General features: G+C 33.8%; 1 protein-coding gene across 5 annotated transcripts in view; it reads left to right on the top strand.

Annotated features, from left to right (window-relative positions):
- Positions 1–829: 829 nt before the first annotated feature.
- Positions 830–17,499, top strand: part of LOC132264950 (protein winged eye) — a 72,581-nt gene continuing 55,911 nt past the window's right edge. For all 5 annotated transcript variants that reach the window (XM_059765321.1, XM_059765335.1, XM_059765327.1 and 2 more), the window contains exon 1: positions 830–1,400. The gene's annotated coding sequence lies outside the window, so the exon portion shown is untranslated. The remainder of the gene's footprint in view (positions 1,401–17,499) is intronic.

The raw sequence follows: 17,499 nt of genomic DNA, 5'->3' as shown, positions 1-17,499 counted from the left end.
GAAATAATGATGATTTTCCGACGTCCATTTTCTTTCAAATAAATTTGTGGGAGTTTACGGAACGTGATCGGAATGATAAAGAGTCAGTGGTAAACTATGGCGGAAAATTTTCTTGTTCAATGACATCAAAGAATAAAGAGTTTTATATTAATCTGTAAGATACTTTTTTCAACTCGATCTTTTTCTCTTTTTGGATTCATTAAAAAATTTATACACTTTTACGGCGTAACTAATCCTCGGAGACAGTAAACAGCCAAGGGAAACTGGAAGGTAGGTCTTCTTAACATTAAACAATTATTAATATTAATATTCAATTAGCACGCGACAATTATAATGGGCTTTAATGGGGGATGACCTAGGGTCTTTCTCCGAAAATGTCTGCTATATTTTTCGCAGTAAAAAATGTCTGACTGAATATCAAAGAGAGTTACTAGGAGGAAGAGGAAGAGCCCGTGGCCAAAAGAAGTTGGAACGTGTTATGATGAAGGAGGCGGTTATTCAACTGCCCGCCTTTAAAGTTTTCTGCTGCAATTTAAAGTCGCGTGCGAAGAGAGCAAGAGAGCGAGAGAGTGAAGCGAAAAAAAGTTTTGGAAGGGGGGAGAGTTGGAGGGTTCAGGGCCTCTCGCACATTAGGGGGTCTCCACGGAGTAACATATAACCCTCCCTCTCTGTCACACACGTCAAATCATCGCAGCACCATCTTCCATTTCTCCGACAGAGTGCACCACTGTTAGAGAATAGCTGTTTATCTCGCTCTAACTTACACCGGGCGAGACTGAAATTCCATTCTTTCCACTCACTTCACGTCAGTCTCCATTTGCACTTTGTGAGTTTTGGTCGCGTTAGTGCGTTCTGAGAATCCGTCTGTGGTGTTTGTGGACAAAAAGTGGACAAAAAACAGAGTAGTGCAAACTTGCTCCCACCTTCTGGTGGACCTCCAACCAAAATCAATTTACTCCACAAGTGCAGAGTGTCTGCGTTTCACGAAGCGTCGGGTGTTAACTATTGGAATTGCATTTGATCTGTCAGATTGGAAAAAAAGTTTTTCCCCGAAGTGTGTCTCCCGCATTTGTGCAGTGATATTACTGCGTAGTTTGTAGAAAGTGTCTTCATTTCGCCATCACTCTTAAGTCAGCCATTTATACACAGTCTTTCTGCTGTCCGTGCGATTAATTTCCGTTCTTGGAATATTTACTTTACGTGTTCATACTTCCGTGGAACCGTGCATCTAGAGGAAACCATGGTGGTGACTTAGTATTAGCGAGTAAAAGTGAGGAAGCTGTAAAAAGAGATAAGGAAAAAGAAATTGGATTACCATATAAATGCCGTGCTAAGATAAGAAGGACCACGTTTCCCTCTCATCCAACTTTCGTCTTGCAACCAGAAATTTCAATTTGGTGGTGAGTGCTCTCCTTTTACAAATCTTTACTTATTTATGAAAGTCTCTTAGCGCCCTTTTCAACCTCATCCCTCCAAATTGCCATTTTGTGAGAGCTCTGTCGCTTCTGACGTCGGAAAAAACGTAGACAGCGTGGACATGCATAAAAAGCGCAATATTCCAAGTGAGAATGGCTCACCACAATTGATATGGGTGAGGGTGGGTTATTAAGTGTCAATTTGCACACCCTTTAAGCCGATCTTCACGCAATTTTTCTCGAAATATACACATTTGTCCGTGGTATCGAGTACAGCTTACTCTGGCTGTCAGGCGATGAACATGCAAGAAACATGTCTTGCCGACGGCTTTTGCGACCACTCCGCTCAGCTGATTCGAGCACTACGCTGTGGCTTGTGCGTTTGGCTCTTCAGTGAAGTTCTCTGCATTGCCCAAGATGGAGCATTTTCCAATGCAATCATCCTACGGTCGTGAAGAATTTACATATTTCCGCTGTTGTGCAGCACATTTTCTCATTAAAGCCGAGAATGTAAAGTCATTTCAAAGGGAGTTGCCTATCCATGGGGTATTTTTCGCCTAATAACATAGCATGGGTCCGGTCGGGAGGCTGCAAGCGGTGCTGATGTGCAAAAAAAGAAGGCAGAGTGGTCAAAGTGATGGACGCTTGGAAATAGTGTGTAAAAAAGAGTTGAAGAATTGTAGGAAGGTGGAGAAAACGTTAGAGAAATACAGTGGAGTCTGTCTGTAGAACCGGTCCCACTTATATGTAAATTGATTCGTTCTTTCAGTACATACCACACTCTTGAATGTTTTCTCAATGCCATTGAAAACCATTTTAAAATCTTTCATCTGCTTGTGTGATTGTGCCAAAGCGTCTATAAATTTTTCGAAGACTCGAGATTTCCTGAATCAGAATAAGATTTTGTTTATAAGATTTTCACAATACATGCCAATGCTATAGATGTGTGGATAAGGATGAGGCAGAAGGGCGCAGATACTAACATATTCCCTTGATGGAACTCTTTTTTCTGCCCCTAATGTCTTTCCATCCCAAGTGGGCGTATTTTTGGGCTGTAAGAAGATAAATCATTGACACTGTGTATTAAATTTGGAGAAATTATTCATTTCCAGAAAAGATGAATGAATACTTTATACAGGATGGAAATTCCTATGGAAGACAAACGACTGAGATTGCTGATATGTGCTTTATAAGATGAATAGAGGCTAGGAAAAAGAAGGGAAATCGAAAAATATCAATTCCATTTATATTGCAATAGCCTAGATTGGCATCGTTATTCGCATTTTAGATCTTCCAGTGAGAACCTATCGAATATCAAGTTTCTCCTACCGCTCCCTAGAAACACCTGAGAAGCATTTTATTTATAAACCTAGTGGCTACTCTTTTAATTTATTGCTCTTCGGGATTAGTTTCCTAAGATCATATCTATGTTTTTGCCAAATCATCAGTGCATGGCATTTTTCGTTGTTTTTTTCCATTTGTATTTGAAAATTTACTTACACAGAAATTTGTCGTATCCAAGTAGAACGAAATCTATTAGATATTGAGTGCAAATAGAATCTATTAAAGTTATTTATTTATATGTAGATAGATGAATACAAATTTTCACTTTTATAGTAAGGTTCTTTGGCAGATAGAAATGTAAATAATAATAATAATAATTTATTTTTTCGTGTGCAAAGTTCTCAATGCCTAAAGAATGTATATGTTGATTCCCATTTCATATTTAAAAATAATGATTTTACATTACGTGATCAGTATTATCGAAATTGATAATATGTACATTCAAATCCTTGTGTTTGCATATTTAAATAAGTAACTAATTTGAGAGAGAATAAAATCATTTTGCTTAGTTCTCTCCTTGACTTATGCCTAACCAAATCTTCAAAGAGCATTCTTTATGTTATGCTTGAGTTTCCGGACTCTTCCGATCTCTTTGATGTTTTCCAACGTATTTTCCTACCATTGCCAATTGCTAAGATATGAACGTATGTAGAATTTCTAGAATAAAATCAACCTGGAAAATGAACATTTAATGCTTAGAATGTAGCTACAATTTTATTGAAAAAACCTACATTTCCTGAACGTGTCACTTTCGTCGATATTATTTTGTAATCTTCAATCGGTTGGAAATATGAGAAAGGTGTACAGAGAAGAGAATAAATACAAATACAGCCATCATGAGATTATCGTGCTTTTTTACCAGTAATGTCTCGAGTTTTTTGCTCCTGGGACGTCATTCACCATCTCAATGCGTGTCATTCACTGATGACGATGAATTTTTATAGAAAAAATAACGAACATTTTTTTTAGTATTGTACATATCATATGAATAGTGGAAAACTCTCACATCTCGAAAAAAAACCATCTTTTACAACTTTTGCTCGTGTCAGCGTATTTGGAGAGTCTCATGTAGCTTTATAGTTCGTCATATGTAGTATATTATCATTTTCTCTCCGATAACAGTGTTGCGACTTTTATAATCCCTCTTCCATTGTTTTGGTGCTATTTTCTCTGCCTTCTTCACGTGTCTCTTCTCCATTTTTTCCATTTTAACATATTTTCTTCATTTGTAGGATCTACAGAGAGAGAAAGAAAGAGATCAAATGATATATACATCAATGAACTTTTCGTTTGTACACAATTGAATATGACGAGTAGTGGCGTGCTATAAGTTGCAATGCATTGTCGTATATTCACTTACATGTGGATATATCGTGTATGTGGGCATTGAAATAACTTACACAGACTAGAACTTAGACAGATGTCGGTAGAGGGAGTTAGTGTGTAGAGAATGTTCAGGAGAAGAAGAACAGGAGTTCAAGACCGACAATTGACCTGAGCAGACGTACCGATATCGGCAAGTATTTAAGGGTAATATCCTTAAATATATTATATTATATATTATACTATATATTATACAGTGCTGTGAAAATTCACATTTAGGCGTAAAATGTATACGCTAAGTAAGAACGTCACGTATTCACTATAAGTTATATTATCTTTCACTTACATTCATAAATGAATTAACGTAACTTTATAGGCTTATATTTGGCGTGGATTACACTAAAATATTCCGATTTTCTTAATATATTCAAATAGTCAAGCTCCATAATTGTACATAATGATAATTTGATGAAATTGAAGAAGATACATACATTTAACATTATATGATTATTTTGTTTGCCTATGACAATACGACTGATATTATATCTCCTATACTTAATTATTCAGATTTATTGAGATTTTGGGGTGGATATGGTTGTAGAAAAGCTATCTAAAATAATAAACACTTGCTATGTATGGATGTGCGAATGATGAAAATGAAGTAATTCGGGTTTAGTTTCAGCATCCCAAGTTTGAGGAGAAGGTTCTCTCGTGTATCACATAAATTTTCTCTTATCTATTCTCTGAGAAATGAGCGTAGCTCACTGAAATCATAGAATATTAGCTAATATTTTGTATATACAAAAGATACTTTAAAATCTCCGCAATGATTGGAAAGTTTAACATCTTTTATCGATTCTTTTAACAAACATAATTCAGCCCGTAGAGATGAATATTAATGTGACACTTTAATAATGCACGTTAAAAGGTCGCTCACCAAAACATTTGTTTCGTCCTCACGCCACAACCTTGTGTTGTAATGATAAAAACATTCGCAGATACCAGAAGTTTTCAAATTCAATCCAAAAGAAACATAAGATCTACGTATAATGAAGTATTAAGTTGATTTAACCACTTCTCAGTCAATATATGAAAAGGGTTCTATTTACATATACATAATTCACTTGGAAATATGCGAGGAAAATAAAATTATTTTTCAAGTAACAATGACACATTGGAAAAAATCAATTACATCATAAACTCAAGTAAAAAAATGGTAAAAGTTACTCAACAACATGAACAACAGCAGAAATCATCTTAGTGTGAGTTCTTCTATAACATGGGATTCCCCTTGCACTAGATTATGTATGTGTTAAAGAAAACAGTATCGCGAAGAAATTTCTTCGATAGAGATAGATTTTGATGGCATTCACATTGAGCTCTTGCACATAGTGTTTATACAGAGACTATTGAAATTTCTTAATGAAATTACTTCACCTCTAAATTCAAAATATTTAGTTTAAGTTTGTTATGTCTATGTTAATGGATGGGTGTATTTGCAAAGTTCAGCAGATTTTGTGACGTTCCAAAAATAAAATAATTGGTAGGTAAAGTTTTCCGAGAAGGTGGAATGGAAGGAATACTTCGAAGTAGAAATCAAATAGATGGAACTCTGTGCAGGGGTGGAAAATAATTTAACAAACTTTTATTTGTTGTAAAACGTTCATTTGATGAGAATGCCTTTTAATTACATAACATGTTACTCAAGCTTTATATTGGATTTATACCTCTCCGAAGATCTACAAAATACATAAGAGATCCTGTAGATCGAATGAGTGACATAGAACTTATCCGCGTCCCATAGAAAATTTCCTTGGCACGTGGATGGAAGGAAGCGCTAATGGGGTTTCCTCCTTTTGAATGTATCTCATACCATTTCCGCACAACCCAACAATTCAGACATCCTTGGACTGACTTGTCAGGTTTTGTGCACATTCAAATTAATTTTCATGAGACGCGTTTTCTGGCAGAAGTGCCTTATTTCGAATGATTTCATTCAGTTTAATTTCTTCCTTATACTGAGAGATTTTAGATATATATATATATATATATATATACTATATTTATATTCTGGATACAATATCAGATTTGCTATCGTAGTATCTGAATTATAGACAAAAAGGTACAAAACATATCTGAATCAATCCTTCGAATGAAGAGAGTGGTGTGTATTTGATTTGTTTCTTCGAATGTATGGGAGGTATCTTTCAGTGGAAGCCATTGTGTTCCCTCGACATCGGGATACTTTCACTTCGCAAGACCTCATCCTCCCCGGGAGACCCTCTCATCAAATTGTTCGACGCCAAAGCGATGATGAAAGCGCATATAAACAGTTTTTTCTCCTCCTTCCCAAATGAAGTAATGACTCATGTTCTGGCATTATGGTATCGTTATATTAAATGCGTAATTCACTAATAAAAAAGACATTAAGAATAGCAATTATTTACAATATAATCGCTCTTTTTAATTAAAAACTCCATCATTTCTGTTTGAGTAATGTTTCATCTTACTCGAGGACTTGAGTAACTTTTTTGTGAGGACAAGTTGGATGATTATCCTGAAAGTTGTAGGTACTTGCTGTGGTATTTGCAAGATATTTCTCGCTTAAGCAATATTCTTTCAAAGTTTTTTTTTGCATAATTCAAAGTTTATTTTTTCCAATTTTCAGCTTTAAGTGCCTTAATATTAAATGAAGTAAAATTTAACAATACATTAATATTTTTAACCTGTTTATCATGATTGCCACATCTGCAGATAAATATAAAAAACTTTCTCTTCTTTAAATTGTTACACTACATTATCTGAATACTTATCGCCAAAGCGCAATGTAACTTCTTTAGTATTTCATACTTCAAGTAGGATTTTAAATATCCATTGATACAGATAATACCTACACATGTTCTACAGTATTAGAATGTTTTGTACGTCATTTTTTTAAAATTATGCTCCTGTATTATTATTCAGTTAACCTATATTTTCCTATAATTATATTTAGTAGTGGGAAATGTCTATAACTCAACACTATTTTTACACTTTCCTGTTTCTTCCCCGCCGAATATAAGTGACCAATTATCCGTATATATTCCCAATTAAAGTTTTAAATGTGTGGAGTATTTATACAGAAATAGTAATTAGGAATGGATGGATGAGTGTGAGAAGAATAAAAGTGTGTGAGAGAGGGATGAAGAATAAACACCTGTCAGAATGTTCCGTGATTCTCTTTCCCTCTCATTATTATATTTTGTGAATGTGTGGTAATTAATTCAGAGACAAAATGATGGTAAATCCTGACCTACATTGTACAACATTTTTGAGTTACTTGACACCGAAACTATTTCACCCGTACAGCGTGATAGTTCTGTACTAAAGATCTCTTATCTCAACCACATTTCCCCTTTTTTCAGGGCTCTTTTTTCTATGCCGACGGTCTTCGAAATATATGATTATAAACTTGATTAAAGGGTATTTAATAATATCTAGTATTTAATTGAAAATGCTTATAATTAACTCCTCTTTTAAGTTTATATTCGTTGTCATTAATGGCTGGATAAACTAGGTGTGATGTAATATTTTAAACATTCTCATAACTATAGAGCTCAAATTGATCTTAGAAAAAGTAGGCATATAAACAAAAGCCGGTGACAATTGCAGTGAGAAAATTTATATTGATGCAATAAGTGGTCAAATTTTCCTTAGCAATTTAGTCGTATTCTTATACCGGTGAAATCATCAATATGGTTCATTATTAGTGCATCGGAATTACATAAAGATTTTAATACCAGGTGATTATATTTCTGCTCAAAATTAGAAAAGTTATTCCACTTTTTCAATTGGAAAGGAAAGTGATTCAGAACAAAATGTTAAAAGAGTGCAATACAAAAATTTTCACATTTTAACCAACCAATACTGTCTAGAATTATTAGTGGGTTGAAAATGTGCTTACAAGCATCCTCGGCATGCAGATAGACTCTAAAAAGTGCTCTTGGTGCAGCGCAATAAATGTGCAGAATTGTTGAGAAGTGGTCAAATTCTACTTAGCAATTTAGTCGTATTCTTATACCGGTGAAATCATCAATCAGTCAACTTGATGAAAGGGTATTTAATAATATCCAGTATTTAATTAAAAAAGCTTACAATTAACTCCTCTTTTAAGTTTATATTCGTCGTCATTAATGGCTGGATAAACTAGGCGTGATGTAATATTTTAAACATTCTCATAACTATAGAGCTCAAATTGATCTTAGAAAAAGTAGGCATATAAACAAAAGCCGGTGACAATTGCAGTGAGAAAATTTATGTTCATGCAATAAGTGGTAAATTTTCCTTAGCAATTTAGTCGTATTCTTATACCGGTGAAATCATCAATATGGTTCATTATTAGTGCATCGGAATTACATAAGATTTTAATACCAGGTGATTATATTTCTGCTCAAGATTAGAAAAGTTATTCCACTTTTTCAATTGGAAAGGAAAGTGATTCAGAACAAAATGTTAAAAGTTTGCAATACAAAAATTTTCACATTTTAACCAACCAATACTGTCTAGAATTATTAGTGGGTTGAAAATGTGCTTACAAGCATCCTCGGCATGCAGATAGACTCTAAAAAGTGCTCTTGGTGCAGCGCAATAAATGTGCAGAATTGTTGAGAAGTGGTCAAATTCTACTTAGCAATTTAGTCGTATTCTTATACCGGTGAAATCATCAATCAGTCAACTTGATGAAAGGGTATTTAATAATATCCACTATTTAATTGAAAATGCTTACAATTAACTCCTCTTTTAAGTTTATATTCGTTGTCATTAATGGCTGGATAAACTAGGCGTGATGTAATATTTTAAACATTCTCATAACTATAGAGCTCAAATTGATCTTAGAAAAAGTAGGCATATAAACAAAAGCCGGTGACAATTGCAGTGAGAAAATTTATGTTCATGCAATAAGTGGTCAAATTTTCCTTAGCAATTTAGTCGTATTCTTATACCGGTGAAATCATCAATATGGTTCATTATTAGTGCATCGGAATTACATAAAGATTTTAATACCAGGTGATTATATTTCTGCTCAAGATTAGAAAAGTTATTCCACTTTTTCAATTGGAAAGGAAAGTGATTCAGAACAAAATGTTAAAAGAGTGCAATACAAAAATTTTCACATTTTAACCAACCAATACTGTCTAGAATTATTAGTGGGTTGAAAATGTGCTTACAAGCATCCTCGGCATGCAGATAGACTCTAAAAAGTGCTCTTGGTGCAGCGCAATAAATGTGCAGAATTGTTGAGAAGTGGTCAAATTCTACTTAGCAATTTAGTCGTATTCTTATACCGGTGAAATCATCAATCAGTCAACTTGATGAAAGGGTATTTAATAATATCCACTATTTAATTGAAAATGCTTACAATTAACTCCTCTTTTAAGTTTATATTCGTTGTCATTAATGGCTGGATAAACTAGGCGTGATGTAATATTTTAAACATTCTCATAACTATAGAGCTCAAATTGATCTTAGAAAAAGTAGGCATATAAACAAAAGCCGGTGACAATTGCAGTGAGAAAATTTATGTTCATGCAATAAGTGGTCAAATTTTCCTTAGCAATTTAGTCGTATTCTTATACCGGTGAAATCATCAATATGGTTCATTATTAGTGCATCGGAATTACATAAAGATTTTAATACCAGGTGATTATATTTCTGCTCAAGATTAGAAAAGTTATTCCACTTTTTCAATTGGAAAGGAAAGTGATTCAGAACAAAATGTTAAAAGAGTGCAATACAAAAATTTTCACATTTTAACCAACCAATACTGTCTAGAATTATTAGTGGGTTGAAAATGTGCTTACAAGCATCCTCGGCATGCAGATAGACTCTAAAAAGTGCTCTTGGTGCAGCGCAATAAATGTGCAGAATTGTTGAGAAGTGGTCAAATTCTACTTAGCAATTTAGTCGTATTCTTATACCGGTGAAATCATCAATCAGTCAACTTGATGAAAGGGTATTTAATAATATCCAGTATTTAATTAAAAAAGCTTACAATTAACTCCTCTTTTAAGTTTATATTCGTTGTCATTAATGGCTGGATAAACTAGGCGTGATGTAATATTTTAAACATTCTCATAACTATAGAGCTCAAATTGATCTTAGAAAAAGTAGGCATATAAACAAAAGCCGGTGACAATTGCAGTGAGAAAATTTATGTTCATGCAATAAGTGGTCAAATTTTCCTTAGCAATTTAGTCGTATTCTTATACCGGTGAAATCATCAATATGGTTCATTATTAGTGCATCGGAATTACATAAAGATTTTAATACCAGGTGATTATATTTCTGCTCAAGATTAGAAAAGTTATTCCACTTTTTCAATTGGAAAGGAAAGTGATTCAGAACAAAATGTTAAAAGTTTGCAATACAAAAATTTTCACATTTTAACTAACCAATACTGTCTAGAATTATTAGTGGGTTGAAAATGTGCTTACAAGCATCCTCGGCATGCAGATAGACTCTAAAAAGTGCTCTTGGTGCAGCGCAATAAATGTGCAGAATTGTTGGGAGATGGTATCTTCTTTTTACCCAACTATCAAAGTTTTGTGGGGAATAAATGATGGTTGGAAAAAGTAAAGCTAATTCAGCGACCCACATCTGATCACGCTCTCTTGCCGATGAAACTCACGCAAAACCAGTTGTTGATGGCCTTTGTTTGCACATGCTTCAATTTTGCACGAGTGAATACTGTGTTAGTAAAATGCCTTCAGAGTATGAATCTCCATTTCAGAACTCCTTCTCGCGTACAGACCACTATTAAATTATATGATTACGCTCACACTCCCTAATGTCAGGAAACACTCCCCTGGATTCGGGCACAAAAATGTAAAAGTTCATGCATTAGAGGTGGAAAATACAATTTTGACGACTATGATAAAAATGCAACATTTAGAAGTTTCTTTAATATATAATATCACTGTTTAATTTGTTATATAACTGTGGATACTTTTTTCTCACCAACTCCCCAAATATTTTATTTAGAAAACGTGGCTTATCTAAATTAATTGTGCCGGCAGAATAAACAATTGGAAAAAAATATAGCTGGGAGAATTTATGATTTGTACTGTTAAATGGGACATTTCTTCATATTTCTTACAGTCTATACTCTGCCCTCCTGGGAAGTTCCTATGAAAGTTGTTACTCAAACATTTAAATAGAAATTTGAGGTTTGTGCGATTTTAGGATATCAAAGAAGAAGCATTTTCTATTAACAAAAAACAACTAAAATGTTACAAATTTTCTCAATGAATCAGTTTCATATGCTAGAAAATATGAAAAGATAAATTTTGTATTGTTAAAAACTCTGAATGCCTAGATTAGACTTAGAAGGGTTTGAAATGGTGAATTAGAAAATGTCGTCGCTGCGTTATCTTCTTCAAAGTACAAAATACAGTATTAGCTCAGTATTTAGTGAAACAAGGTTTCAGAGAACATTTTTTACAGTTTCCTTTCGACACAATTTGACACTCTATTTTCAACCCTTCTAGCTTACCCAGTCCTCTGCGACATACACAGTATTTCTATTCGAGGTTCTCTTCTGTTTGGATGAGAAACACGAGCAAGTTTTTATGTTAACATTTCACCCACATTATATTTCTTACCCCATTTTCACACACTTTTGCACTTGAAGCCTAAATGTACATTTCTATAAAATATTTAATGGGTACCATCTTCTTTTCGTCATTGAGTACATGATGGAGCTGAAATTGCATTGTACGCAGTTTAATTAACTGATTAAAATCAAAAATTTTATGCATAGTACAGTATGTATTTCAATGTCGGAAAGGAGAAAATGAAATGACTTCATAAAATTTATTTGAAGATTCCTCTTACCACCAAGCCATAGTCGTGCATTAGCACCAATATTGTGGCAGCAGTTGTGAAAGTGTTGGAATGGTATATCGGCTTTAAGAAGTTTGTCTGAAAGAAGTTACTCGGAGCCGAGAATTGTCGAACAGAAAATCGCTATCCTTGCACGTTGACTGCTGAGAAGACGACCTCCTATTACCACCCATGCTCAGACATGTCGTTCCGCCGCCATTAGATAGAACGAGATAGAAAATCTACAGTGAGAGTGAAAACGAAGCAGAGTTTAAGGAAGATGAAATTGGGGAATCGCTGTTCACCCTGATGATGGAAATGACACGCAAAGAACACTCAGTTCTTGAGAGTCTGTGGAGGTGTTTCGTGTCTTGAAATCAGTTTCCCTATATTAACAGCCAGTGCCAGTGGAAGAACAAAAAAGTCCAATACCTTTCTATGTACTCATTTCATTCTATTTAATCTTCTCATGTGTTGTGTTCGATGCGCCACAGTGGGGAACTTGTGTGAATAATTGAAGCCTAAATGAAAGAATAGAACACTTAAACGCCACCGAACACAACTCGAAGCTGACATTACGATAAGATTAGGAATCGTGGATGAATATACATATATACATGTATGTATGTATAGGAAAAGAGGTAAAGCTTAATGAGACAGTCGACATATCATTAATTTACTACTAATTCATATCCCAATATAATCTCAAATATTTCCCTTGATATAGTTCTTTCTTTAATGTCGCCAAAAGAATATGTGATGATATCTTAAATACTAGAGGGGGGCAAAAATACATATGACTTTCAGGGTCAAGACAAATGACAAAAATCCTTAGGAAATTTGCAAAAGACAGAGCGAGAGAGAGAAGTGGTGAGCTACATCGAAATGAGAATGTAAAAGATCTTGCCAAAGCAATTTAAAATCACATAAGATAACATCGCCAACATTAATATACTCTTACCACTATTAAGAGACTACAGGATGCCCTCATAATTTTCTATCAAAATGCAAAATTCATGATATTCCCCTCTAAGTTCGTTGAATTGGAACTTTACGAGCGCCCTCCGCTTTTATGGCATTCTGTCTTGCCCTTCTTTCAGCTGGACACGATGTTATTCCATCAACTTTTTTCTTCATCAAAACAACTATATTTCTCCAATCATACTAACTTTAAACCACCATAAATGGATAATTGCCATTGAAAGTCTCTAGTGAGAAATAAACAAAAATGTCTCATAAATTATGCGGAAAAATATTTCCGTTGAGATCTCTATATAAACCAAATAAACGAAAACAATAACAGCTAAGGGAAAACGGCTAGAAGTATTACTGAAAAAATTAACAGAATGGCGTCATTAACATCTATCAATGTGACAAAAATTAGAGCGACAGAACTAATAAAAATGGCTTATAAAATACTTAGTAATATTAGAAATAGGATCCATGAAATTCTTTAGACTTCACGAACGATTGGCATAGAATCAATTAATTTCAAACTTTCAGTAAGTCCCCTCGATGCAATGTAGGGACAAAACATGTTAAACTTATATTCACTGTAATTGGTTCAATTACAATGGATGAAAGGTATTGTCTTGCAACCCTTTTTTGATTGTTTTGTCATTCTTTTTTATTCTTCCTTGTCCTAGACTGGAATCAACACGCTAATAAATCTACAGGTGATAAGAATTACTATTAATAAAGATATTCATCAATTTATCTCAGTTACATAGTAGAGTCTAAAAAAATTGAACAATTTTCTCGAAAGTTATTTCCAAATTTTCCGCCATATCGGTCAATATTTCGAGAAGTTTTTTTTTTACAAAAATACAATATTTACTGGGTTGGCGTATGTTTTTCTATATGAAAATATCACAGTTTCAAAGTTCAGTGCTTAATGACATTTGTCGCTTTTTGCCATACTCAGAAATCAATAAAGAACGAAGAATAAAGTCATGAGTGAATCAACACAGTAAAGATCATTTGTCATTCTAAACAACTCCTATGTTGAAGGTTTTTCATATCCACCATTTTGCATTGTACAATTTATTTGCGTACTTCTTCTGAAGATTTTTTATCAGAAGAAAATCTTGTGCTATAAGTTTAAAAATTATTATTATAGACTGAGACCAGATGCATTTCTTTAGAGCGATTTCAGACTTACGGGTTGCCCTCAAATCAACGCAATGTAGGATCACTCCACCGTGGATGAGTGTGTTAAGGTCGAAAAAAAACCTCACTGATAAATAGTGGATGCTCTGTATCTTTACACTCTTAAGCGTTACTTTTCTTAGTTGATACATCGTTTCATGTCCTCCACTTTCGCCAGTCTACATAATGATTAGGCAAATTTCGTTCGGGCTCATTGCCGTCGGGAACTCTGAGAATTTGGGTGATCTTTCGATATATGTAGGGATAACTTGCGTTTCAGTGCGCACTTAGTTATCAGTCGTACACACTAGCGGTCTCACTTTCACTTCCACAAATCACACGTAGATCTGCAATCGCTCTTAAGAGAAATAAAAAACAACTGTTGCTTGATTAGTCTAATATTCCTAACATGACCGTCAGATCATTGTCAGATCACATTTTCCTGTGTAGAAATTCTAATTTCACAAAAATACTAAATGTTTTCTGTGAAACGAGCTCATCAACAATTTTTCTTTGGCTTATGATGGAAGCGTAAGAAAATACAACCTATCGACCGTCGGGACATGACATTGATCGATAATGTGATAATCGTAGTGTAGAATTTTGACCTCTTGATACGAAGTTCGATATTTACTTGACTTCGCAGTATATAAGATGCTCAACACACTTCTCAATGAAAAGAGATAATAAAATGTTCGTTGAACCTATTTTGTGAAATTCAATTATCTGTACAGTAATCTTTATGTTTAACACTATACGCAAAAACCAAATACCTTGGCCTATGTTTAAAGACTAATTTTTTTTAATTATTCGTTTAATAAGTTAAATCCCATATATCTTACTCCTGAAATTTTTTGTGTGACGTTTCTATTAATCGTAAATTTATTGATTCAATGGTTTTGGTAAATGAAAAATGAAAAGCCTTCATAAAAATTGCTTTCAATTCAATCAATTCATAGGAATTTCCTTAGGATTGAAAAATATCATATCATATATAACAAAGTGAAATAACACTGATTTTTACAGCTAATGAAAACAAACTGATTTTTTTTTGAAAATAAGTATTCGGTAGGTGCAAATAAAATTAAGTCTGACCATGAGCCAAACGTGTAAGTAGACTTGTGGAAGTGGAAGAATAGCTAGGGAGAGAAATTGTGTGGAGAGTGAGTCCATGCTCTTGCCGACGGCATTTTATGATTCTATGAAAATATTCACTCTCAGTGGAATTGCTCTCTGCGGAGAGTAGACTGAAATTTTACACAATCGAATATGAAAAATAAGGCGTATAGTATGATTTTTAAGATAAACAGATATTATTTTTCCACAGGATGTTAGCCAGTAAGGGTATAATAAAAATATTGCTAAATAAATTGAATAAATATTTTGAAAGCAATTTCTTTTTCCTTGAAAGAAGAATATCTCATATACTTGCGTAATCTGGCATAGTTTGTCAACCATATTCCCCAAATTTGTTTTGGTATTTATTCAGGTGATACTTGTTCTAATGATGACACTTTACATTTGGAAACACATTTATCTGTTTGCGTTGCATTTTTTACGCTTCTATGCGCTATAGACGTTCTATTACAAATGCGTTTAAATGAAATAATTGGTTTCATTAATATTCCAAATATGTTATATATGAAGAAAAGTTATAAAATCCATTGTGATTTTGCCAATTTGAAATATTCTCTTTTGGTTGAACGTTTAAATGGGAGAAACAGAAGAGCCAGATAGACACAAATATATAATAAAAATAAATAATTAAGATTCAAGAATGTGAACTAATGTGACTTCCAGTTTAGTGCAAATATGCCTCGATTTGGCTTTGATAGTGACATTGAAACAATATTCTTCACTTATATACCTCTGTGCACTACATAGTTTTGGCATAAAATATCTTTAGGGTTTTCGTTGTGTGTGCGCACGTGTGTGTTTATGTGTGGGTACATAACCGCACATACGAATACATTAAACTGCAACTTTACAATTACTTCAGTTTTATGACCAAAAGCGAGGTGGTTTTTGAACACACCCAACCTTTTTACAGAAAGATTCATGAAAACGAGTTTGAGTTATCGCTATTCACTGTTTTTTTGTCTAAACAAAACTTGTTTTTAAATTAATTAGAAGATATTTCAGTAAGGTTTGTGAAAAAAGCATGAAAAAGAATGACAAATGATACAAGCTACTAGCATAGTTACAGTTTGTAATTTTGAATTCAAGCACAACATACTAATAAATCCATTCACATATCCATATAATTAAGTTAAACACAATTTTTTTTATATTGTAGATTTAATGGCTTTATCTAGAAGACTGAACCTTTATATATGATGCGAGCGATTGTGACAATACTAAAATATGACATCTTTCTACTTTAAAAAAAATTGTTCCGCCTGATCCCTTTTATGTCTTTAGTGCGCATTGCCTAAGGGAACTCCATATATTCTAGACACCTGATGCCATTGTCATTGATGGGATCGTAAAGGGAAAAAACCCCTACCTAAGAACTTGGATACGTGCAAATGAGGCAGGATTGGAGGACGACAAGCTAAAAGGATATCAACATGACAGGCATGTTGAGAACTGGCAAAGATGTTTCGGCTTCACTGTAACATCCCAATGCATTCAACGATTTGTATTCGCAGAGAATACGAAATGATGAGGCTTATTATCATTTTTGCTAACATAAGCTTTCCATTATTTTAAAAATATTAATCTGTATTATTTCTTATGCGTTAGAGGAATAATTAGAAGATCTTTTCAAGAGAGAAATTCTTCTTCACATATATTTTTTTAATGCATAGATACATACATAATTCATATATTGTTTATTTTATAATGCTTTTTGTATGGCAGTCACTTTTGTCTTAATATCCTTTCTCTCGGGAAGGCATTTATCAAGGTTCGGTGAAAAATATGATAAATGTCTTTTGTTAATTTTACAGTTTATTTTGAAGTCGATGTTCAAAGATATTTGAAACGTTCTTTGACAACGCGTGAGCATAATAGGGATAATAGGGGCAAGCTAGCAAGATATAAAAGGATAATAATACCAAACTTAAAGATCTTCTTCCGTTGTAACGTGTACCAATCATGAGGTGTCTTATAGGGATGACATTTTTATTTATACAATGCGTCTCTCCCTCTATTTTTTCCACAAAGTGGATGTCAACAAATAAATTGTGGAAATAAAGTAATGTCGTCTCTATCTTCTTAGTCAATCTACACTAAACAGTAAACTTAAAGTTATAGCCACACAAGATAAAAATATTTTTAGAAATGTGGGACAGCGAAGATATCTGTCTGTGAAATAGCCTCAATTTCTCTATGTCTCAGACACTTGTGGCGTTCATGTTCAAAATCGCAGATTTTCTTCGCACACACACACACACATACTTGACAG

The sequence above is a fragment of the Phlebotomus argentipes genome, unplaced genomic scaffold (genome assembly GCF_947086385.1).
Source record: "Phlebotomus argentipes unplaced genomic scaffold, Phlebotomus argentipes genome assembly contig_6, whole genome shotgun sequence".
Lineage (NCBI taxonomy): Eukaryota > Metazoa > Arthropoda > Insecta > Diptera > Psychodidae > Phlebotomus > Phlebotomus argentipes.
The sequence above is the reverse complement of the archived record's forward strand: the minus strand, read 5'-3'. Positions and strand labels throughout refer to the sequence as shown.